Source organism: Heterodontus francisci, chromosome 15 (genome assembly GCF_036365525.1).
Source record: "Heterodontus francisci isolate sHetFra1 chromosome 15, sHetFra1.hap1, whole genome shotgun sequence".
NCBI classification, from domain to species: Eukaryota; Metazoa; Chordata; class Chondrichthyes; order Heterodontiformes; family Heterodontidae; genus Heterodontus; species Heterodontus francisci.
In genome coordinates this window covers 99,412,658-99,421,244 of record NC_090385.1, presented here as the reverse complement: position 1 = coordinate 99,421,244, position 8,587 = coordinate 99,412,658, and the positions used below count along the sequence as shown (strand labels likewise).

The 8,587-nt window shown below is 46.3% G+C and overlaps 1 pseudogene; it reads left to right on the top strand.

The window, feature by feature from the left end:
* Positions 1-7,577: 7,577 nt before the first annotated feature.
* LOC137377956 (U2 spliceosomal RNA) lies at positions 7,578-7,744 on the top strand (annotated as a pseudogene).
* The last annotated feature ends 843 nt before the right edge of the window (positions 7,745-8,587 follow it).

Genomic DNA, 8,587 nt, shown 5'->3' with positions numbered 1-8,587 from the left:
CCTTATTAAATCTTTGCAAAAGTTAAATCTGTGACTTCAAGTGTGATTCTTTCAGCCTGAGATGTGACAAATAGCAGCTGAGAAAAAGTATTGGAGAAAATTAAGGGACTAAAAGCCAACAAATCCCCAGAATCTGATGGCCTTCCTCCCAGGGTTCCAAAAGAGGTAGCTTCAGAGATAGTGGTTATGATACTGGTTATGGTTGTCCACAATTCCCAAGTTTCTAGAATGATCCCAGTGGATTGAAAGTTGGCAAATGTAACACTGCTATCCAGGAAAGAGAGAGAAAACATGGAACTTGAGGCCAGTTAGCCTGACATCAGTCATCGGGAAAATGCTGGAATCTATTATGAAGGAAATCTTAACAATGCACTTAAAAAGTTCATGATATGATGAAAGTCAACATGGTTTTATGAAAATGAAATCACGTTTGACAAATTTTTTAAAGAAACTTTTGAGGATGTGGCTAGTAGAGTAGTTAAAGGGGAACCAGTAGAGGTAACACATTTGGATTTACAAAAAGCATTTGATAAGGTACCACACAAAAGACTAACAAGCAAGATAAGGGCACTTAGATTAGGGGGTAATATATTAGCGTCGATAGATGATTGGTTGATGGGCAGGAAGCAGAGAGTGGGGATAAACATAGCATTTTCAGATTGGTAGGCAGTAAACAGTGGCGTGCCACAATGATCAGTGTTGGGGTCTCAGCTACTTCCAATTTATATTAATGACTTAGATAAAGAGACCAAGAGTAATAATTCTAAGGTTGTTGATGATACACAGCCAGGTGGAAATGTGAGCTGTGAGGAGGACACAAGAGGTGCAAAGAGATATAAACAGGTTAAGTGAGTGGGCAATAAGGTGCCAGATGGAGGATAATGTGGGGAGGTATGAGGTTATAAGTAAGGATAGAAAAACAGAATATTTTTTAAAGGCGTGAAAATTCTAAATGTTGATGTTCAGAGAGAGATGGGTGTACTTGCAAAAGGGACACAAAAAGTTAGCATTCAGGTACAGCAAGCAATTAGGAAGGCAAATGGCATGTTGGCCTTTATTGCAAGGGTACAAAAATAAGAAAGTCTTGCTACAATTGTCCAGGGCTTTGGTGAGACCACACCTGGGGTACTGTGTGCAGTTTTGGTTTCCACACTTAAGGAAGGATATACTTTCATTGGAGGCAGTACAGCAAAAATTCACTAGATTGGTTACTGGTATGAGAGGGTTGCCCTATAAGAACTAGGAGCAGGAGTAGGCAATTCAGCCCCTTGAGCCTGCTCCGCCATTCAGTATGATCATGGCTGATCTCATCTTGGCCTCAACTCCACTTTCCTGCCCGTTCTCCATTACCCTTCAACCCATTTCTTGTTAAACATCTGTCTATCTCCTCCTTAAATTTACCCAATGTGGGTTAGTGAATTCCACAGATTCATGACCCTTTGAGAGAAGTAATTTCTCCTCATCTCTGTTTTAAATCTGCTGCCCCTTATCCTAAAACTATGACCTCATGTTCTAGATTGCCTCACAAGAGGAAACATCCTCTCTATTTCTACTTTGTCAATCCCCTTAATCATCTTATATACCTCAATTAGATCTCCTCTCATTCTTCTAAACTCTAGAGAGTAAAGGCCTAAACTGCTCAATCTCTCTTCATAAGACCAGCCCCCCATCTCTGGAATCAATCTAATGAATCTCCTCTGAACTGCTTCCAATGGAACTACATCCCTCCTCATGTAAGGGGACCAAATCTGTACACAATACTCCAGGTGCAGTCTCACTAATGCCTTGTACAGTTGCAGCAACACTTCCCTACTTTTATACTCTATTCCTTTAGCAATAAATGCCAAAATTCCATTTGCCTTCCTTATTACCTGCTGCGCCTGCAAACTAGTTTTCTGTGATTCATGCACGAGGACACCCAGATCCCTCTGCACTGAAGCACTCTGCAGTTTCTCTCCATTTAGGTAATAATTTGCCTTTCTATTCTTCCGACCAAAATGGATAACCTCACACTCATCCACGTTAAACTCCATCTGCCAAATTTTGGCCCATTTATCTAATCTATCCAAATCCATTTGCAGATTTCTTATTTCTTTATTGCAACTTACTGTCCCACCTATTTTAGTGCCATCTGCAAATTTGGCTATAATACTTTCTATCCCTGCATCCAAGTCACTTACATAGAGTTCTCTGAAATAAAAGCAAGAAATGCTTGAAATACTCAGCAGGTCTGGCAACATCTGTGGAGAGAGAAGCAAAATTGTGTCAGATCTCCTTATCCTATACTCTCTGGAGTTTAGAAGAATGAGAAGCGATCTCCTTGAAACATATAAGATTCTAAAGGGGCTTAACAGGGAAGATGTTGAGAAGTTGTTTCCCCTGGCTGGGGAATCTAGAACACGGGGTCACAGTCTCAGGATAACGGGTCAATCATTTAAGACTGAAATGAGGAGAAACCTCTTCACTCAAAGGGTTGTGAATCTTTGGAATTCTCTACCCCAGAGGGTTGTGGATGCTCTATTGTTGTGCATAATTAAGGCTGGGATAGACAGATATTTGGTTTCTTAGGGAACCAAGGGATATGGGGAGTGGGTGGGAAAGTGGAGTTGTGGTAGGTCAGCCATGATCATATTGAATGGCGGAGCAGGCTCGAAGGGCCGAATGGTCTACTCCTGCTCCTATTTGTTATGTTGTTAAGTTCTGCTGCCAATTGCTGTTTGAGCTCATATCTTGAACTTTCCATCCTAAGTTTTGAGGTGCTGGCCCCTGGATAAGCAGAGGATTCCTGAAGACTTATTCTATTGCACTGTCCACAGATCAGGAGAATTCTCAGCACTAAAGATCGCCCTCGATCTCTGCAGCGAGCTTCAAAAAAGTTGCGGCACACACGCGACTTGTTTGCTGCTGAGCCGCTGCGATATTTCGTGCAGTGACTCATTTACATGGAGGGGGTGGAATGCCCCGCCCCTGATGACATAGATGAGGGCGGCCGCTCCATCCCCCACAACGGCTTCCAGCACCAACGGACCTCCAGCCCTTCATTTAAATTTAAATATTTAAAGTTACCTTACCTTAAAAGAATTAAAAGGATAAGTTTATCCAGAGTTTTGTTCCCCTTGCCCACCCCGCAATGACTACACACTTTATTGATTGGCCTTCCCCCCCCCCAAAATAAACTTCTGTTTTGATCACGACCTTCCCCCACCCCCCGAACTTTCTATCTTTTTACCTTCCCACCACCCCCTCAACCAATTGCGTTTATTTTTGCTGCTCCCCTCGCCCCGCCCTGAAAAATTCACTCCTCCCCCCTCTCCACCAGTTTCATGCCTCGGATCTCTGGAGATCTGAAGACGCTGGAGTTCCTGGATTATTGCAGCTGGATGGCCGGTGACAGCAGGTAGGTGATTATTTCATTAGTTATAATATATTAATATATGTAATTTGTGATGACACCACTGAGCGGTAGCGGGGGAGGTGGGGTGGGGGGCTGCCACGAGGTCCCGCTTCCATTGGTAATATGGGGTGAGGCCTGTGGCGGGCCTCTACCAGAAGCATTTCCCCCGCCACCGCCACCGCCACCATGACCCTGACTTCAGGGGGTTGGTAAAATTCAACCCTTAGTGTCCAGCTAGAACATGTAGAATGCATTCCCATCAGCACCAATCTCTCACAAGAATCAAACTCCACTCCTCACTTTACAGAAATGGTGAGCATAGATTTAAAGAAAAAACTCCACCCACCAACACTTCAAGGTTGAATTCCCACTGCGACTGAACTCGACTGTCTACTGGTCTCTCGTACTCCACTGATCACGCTCAGCAGGAGACTGCTGTCTTTGCTCATCCAGTGACACATACTGCAAAGTGGGCATTGTGCCAGGACAGGATCTTGGACTCGGCTGCAATTCCCTTTATAGTTAAATCGCTTGCTGACATTCATTGCCTAGGTTAATGCATGAAGAATAGTCATGTGGCTGAGTTGCTGGAAGCTGCCCATTTTGCCATGGAACAGAATGTTCAAGAGAAGAACGAAGGAAAGATAGAGGGAGATAAACAGAAGACCCAGGAACAGTTTTCAGTTTTGCTCCTGTCATAAAGGACAATGTCACTGGGCTAAGAGAGGTTGGTTTCTAATACATCAGCCCCTGCTCCCCATAGAGACTTGTACGGAGTCCTACTGAATGAGGAATGGGTCAGAGATCAGGGATGAGATCAGTCAAAGTGATGTGATGTTGCATGCATGGGTTATAAGATATCTTGTCATGCATTCAGTTTCAGTGTTTGTGGTTCAGGAGTCTGTCCTGAAGCATAGATAATCAAACACGATGACAGCTTTTTATCATTTTAGTGAGCATAGATCCAGGAGGCTCATTCATTGATCTTCAGGCATGACCTCAATGACTTTCATAAATTATTAATGTTAAATTCTCTAAAGGATACCAAGAAAATTCCTTTTCTGCAATAACATACACGCATCATACAAACATACGAATTAGGAGTAGGAGTAGGCCACTCGGCCCCTCAAGCCTGCTCCACCATTCAATAAGATGATGGCTGATTTGATTGTAACCTCAATCCTACATTCCCACCTACTCCCAATAACCTTCTACCCCCTTGCTTATCAAGAATCTTTCTACCTCTGTCTTAAAAATAGTCAAAGGCTCTGCTTCCACTGCCTTTTGAGGAAGAGAATTCCAAAGACTCATGACCCTCTGAGAGAAAACATTTCTCCTCATCTCTGTCTTAAATGGGCGACCCCTAGTTCTAGATTCTCCCACAAGAGGAAACATCCTTTCCACATCCACCCTGTCAAGACCCCTCAGAATCTTCTATGTTTCAATCAAGTTGCCTCTTACTCTTCGAAACTCCAGCAGATGCAAGCCTAGCCTGTTCAACCTTTCCTCATAAGACAGACTTCCTATTCCAGGTATCAGTCCAGTAAACCTTCTCTGAACTGCTTCCAATGCATTGACATCCTTTCTTAAATAAGGAGACCAATACTGTACACAGTACTCCAGATGTGGTCTCACCAATGCCCTGTATAGCTGAAGCATAACCTCCTTACTTTTATATTCAATTCCCCTCGCGATAAACAATAACATTCTATTAGCTTTCCCAATTATGTGCTGTCCCTGCATACTAACCTTTAGCGATTCATGCACTAGGACACCTAGATCCCTCTGCATCTCAGAGTTCTGCAATCTCTCACCATTTAGATAATATGCTTCTTCTTTATTCTTCCTGCCAAAATGGGCAATTTCACATTATCCCACTTTATACTTCATTTGCCAAATCTTTTCCCACTCACTTAACCTATCTACATCCCTTCGTAGCTTTCTTATGTCCTCTTCACAACTTACCTTCCTACCTATCGTGTCACCAGCAAATTCACCTTCGGTCCCTTCATTCAAGTCATTTATATAAATTGTAAAAAGTTGAGGCCCCAGCACTGATCCCTGTGGCATACCACTCATTTCATTTCGCCAACCAGAAAATGATCCATTTATGCCGACTGTCTATTTCCTGTTAGCTCGCCAATCTTCTATCCATGCCAATATGTTATCAACTCACCATTAGCTTTTATTTTCTGCATTCACCTTTGATGTGGCAACCTTATCAAATGCCTTCTGGAAATCTAAGTACAGTACACCCCCCACCACCCCCCCACCCCTTTATCCACAGCACATGTTACTTATTCAAACAACTCCAATAAATTGGTTAAACATGATTCCCCTTTCACAAAACCATGTTGACTCTGTCTTATTACCTTGAATTTTTCTAGGTGCCCTGCGATAACATCTTTAATAATAGTTTCTAATATTTTCCCTATGACCGATGTTAAGCTAAGTGGCCTGTAGGGCTGAACTGCACAATCTTTAAACTTCAACCTTTCCCACCATCCCCTACACCCATGACATTAATTTGACCCCATCTCCATCCCTTCCTGCACTGATAAAACTTTCCTCCTACCCCTCCCCACCTGTGTTGCGCCTTGTTTCCCCGGAAAAGGATACGAAGGTGCTGGAGTACCGGGCTGCCGGGCCGAGGATCGAGGCGGGAACTCAAGATTAATGGCAAGTGCATGTAAATCTATGAATTTACTTTATTTGCATATGGTGATCTTGCTCCTGTCGCTGAGCAGCAGGGTGTCAAGCTGCCACGGTGCCCCGCCACCGCTGGAATGATCGGGCAATGTGCTACCGATGTAGAGGTCTGTGCTGGGTCTCATCCAGGGCCATCTTCAGGCTCTACTCCCTCACCCACAGATCCCAATGTCGAGGGCTGTTTGAAATCCAGTCCGTAGTTTCCTGCTTTCTGTCTCCCTTCTTTTTTAAGTAAAGGAGTTCCATTGGCTATTTTCCCTCTCTTTCTAGGGGACAGTGAGTGGGAGATATGTGTCCTGAGGGGACAGTGAGAAGGAGGTGACTCTCTCTAGGGGACAGTGAGTGGGAGGTATGAATCCCGAGGGGACAGTGAGAAGGAGGTGACTCTCTCTAGGGGACAGTGACTGGGAGGTATGAATCCCGAGGGGACAGTGAGAAGGAGGTGACTCTCTCTAGGGGACAGTGAGTGGGAGGTATGAATCCCGAGGGGACAGTGAGAAGGAGGTGACTCTCTCTAGGGGACAGTGACTGGGAGGTATGAATCCCGAGGGGACAGTGAGAAGGAGGTGACTCTCTCTAGGGGACAGTGGCAGCAGGTGAAAAAAATGGCAGCCCACCCTTGCGGCCAGACGCTAAAGAGCCTCTGTGATTTGAAGTGCGGCAACTCATTTAAACAACCGGGGAGGGCCGCACCCCACTCCCCCCCACCCCCACCAACTGGATGACATGGAGGGGGCAGGCTGTCATGGCTGATACCATTTTTAAAGGGCAGTCAGCCCTACTGGCTAATTTAAACATTTAAAGAAAGGTTAAATGAAAATAAGTAAATACATCTTTTTTTCCCCTCTCCTACCCGCCAATAATAATGAAATTAATTGCTATCTCTAACCGCACCCCCCACCGCCCAAAACATTTATCTTTACCATCTGACCTTCACCCCCAAACTGCACAAACTTTAAACTACAACCCTACCCACCATCCCCTACATATATGACGTTAATTTGACCCCGTTCCACACGCCCCCCCTCCCCCCCACTGCACTGTTAAACTTACCTCCTCCTCCCTCCCCACTAGTGTTGCACCTCGTTTCCCCGGCAGGAGATATGAAGGCACAGGAGTGCCGGGCACTGGGCTGAAGATCACAGCGGGACATCGAGATTAATGGTAGGTACATGCAAATCCATTAATTTACTTTATTTGCATATGGTGATTGTGCTCCTGTTGCCAAGCGGCAGGGGGGCTGCCATGGTGCCCAGTCGCTGACAGGAGGATGAAGCCAGGCCTTGCCTTGTGTCAAGCTCCATGGCGGGCCTCATCCGGGGCCATCATCAGGCCTCCCCCCAGACTATCAGCCCAACCCCACCACAAATCCTGACATCGAGGGCTCCTTAAAATCAAGCCCAGTGTGTGGGAGCTGTCTGTCTACTGGGCACAGTGAGTGGGAGGTTTCTCTCTCCAGTGCACAGTAAGTGCCATCGCTTCTCGGCCTTTTGGCTAAGATCAAGTGTAGTATCTGTTCTTATCAGTGCTTATTTGATTGAGAAGAGACCATGATCATTGCCTTTTGATCCTGGGAAGCTTTGAGCAAAATGGCTATAACCAATTTTCGAGCTTCGGGCCAGGGAGTGCGCAACACCGTTCGGGTGGTCGTGAAGGACAAGGAAGGAGATGCACCGGTCGATCGCACCTTCTTCATCAAGAAAATTCTCTTCGATTGCTGCGGATTTCAAGCGATGGACGTCTTCTGCCTGCAGGATTTCCCCAGCAGTGGATACTTCGACGTGACGTTCCGGAACGTGGCGGGATGCATCAAGTTCCTGAAAGCGTTCAAGGAGAAAGGGGACCGGGCGCCACTGTCGATCCTCACAGCGGAGCCGCTCTTCACGCTTCCGTCACAACGGGACCGGGTGGTGACGATTCACCTCTACAACCCCCATGTTCCGGTGGTGGATGTACTCACCTTTCTCGCCAGGTACGTCGAGGTGGCCGGCAGCAGCACTGATGTCAAGGACCCCTTTGGGATCTGGACCAGCAAGCGGCAGGTCAAAGTGACCTTGAAGGTCGATCCCAGTGGAGCCATCATCCACCCTCCCTCCAGCTTTGCTATCGGGGGAAGTCGAGGCTTCTTGGTCTACGCTGGGCAGCCCAGAATTTGCCGCACCTGTGGCAAATCTGGTCACATGGCAGCCAACTGCAGCACGGTTGTTTGCAAGAACTGCAAGGAGGAAGGCCATCAGACCAAGGACTGTAAGCAGACTAAGTGTTGCAACTTGTGCGGTGCGGCAGGCCATCTCTACAAGACCTGCCCCAAACGTTGCCTCAGCTATGCTCAGGCGGCAAGGTCCAAGGATAGGCCGGGAGAAGGTTCGACGAAGGCGTCCGCTGTTCGAAAGGAGACCAGCAACCTTCTCCGCAGTGAGGAACTTCAACCTGAGAAGGAAGGGGAGGCAGCTGAAACCAACGACCCAGCACCTACCCAGCGCC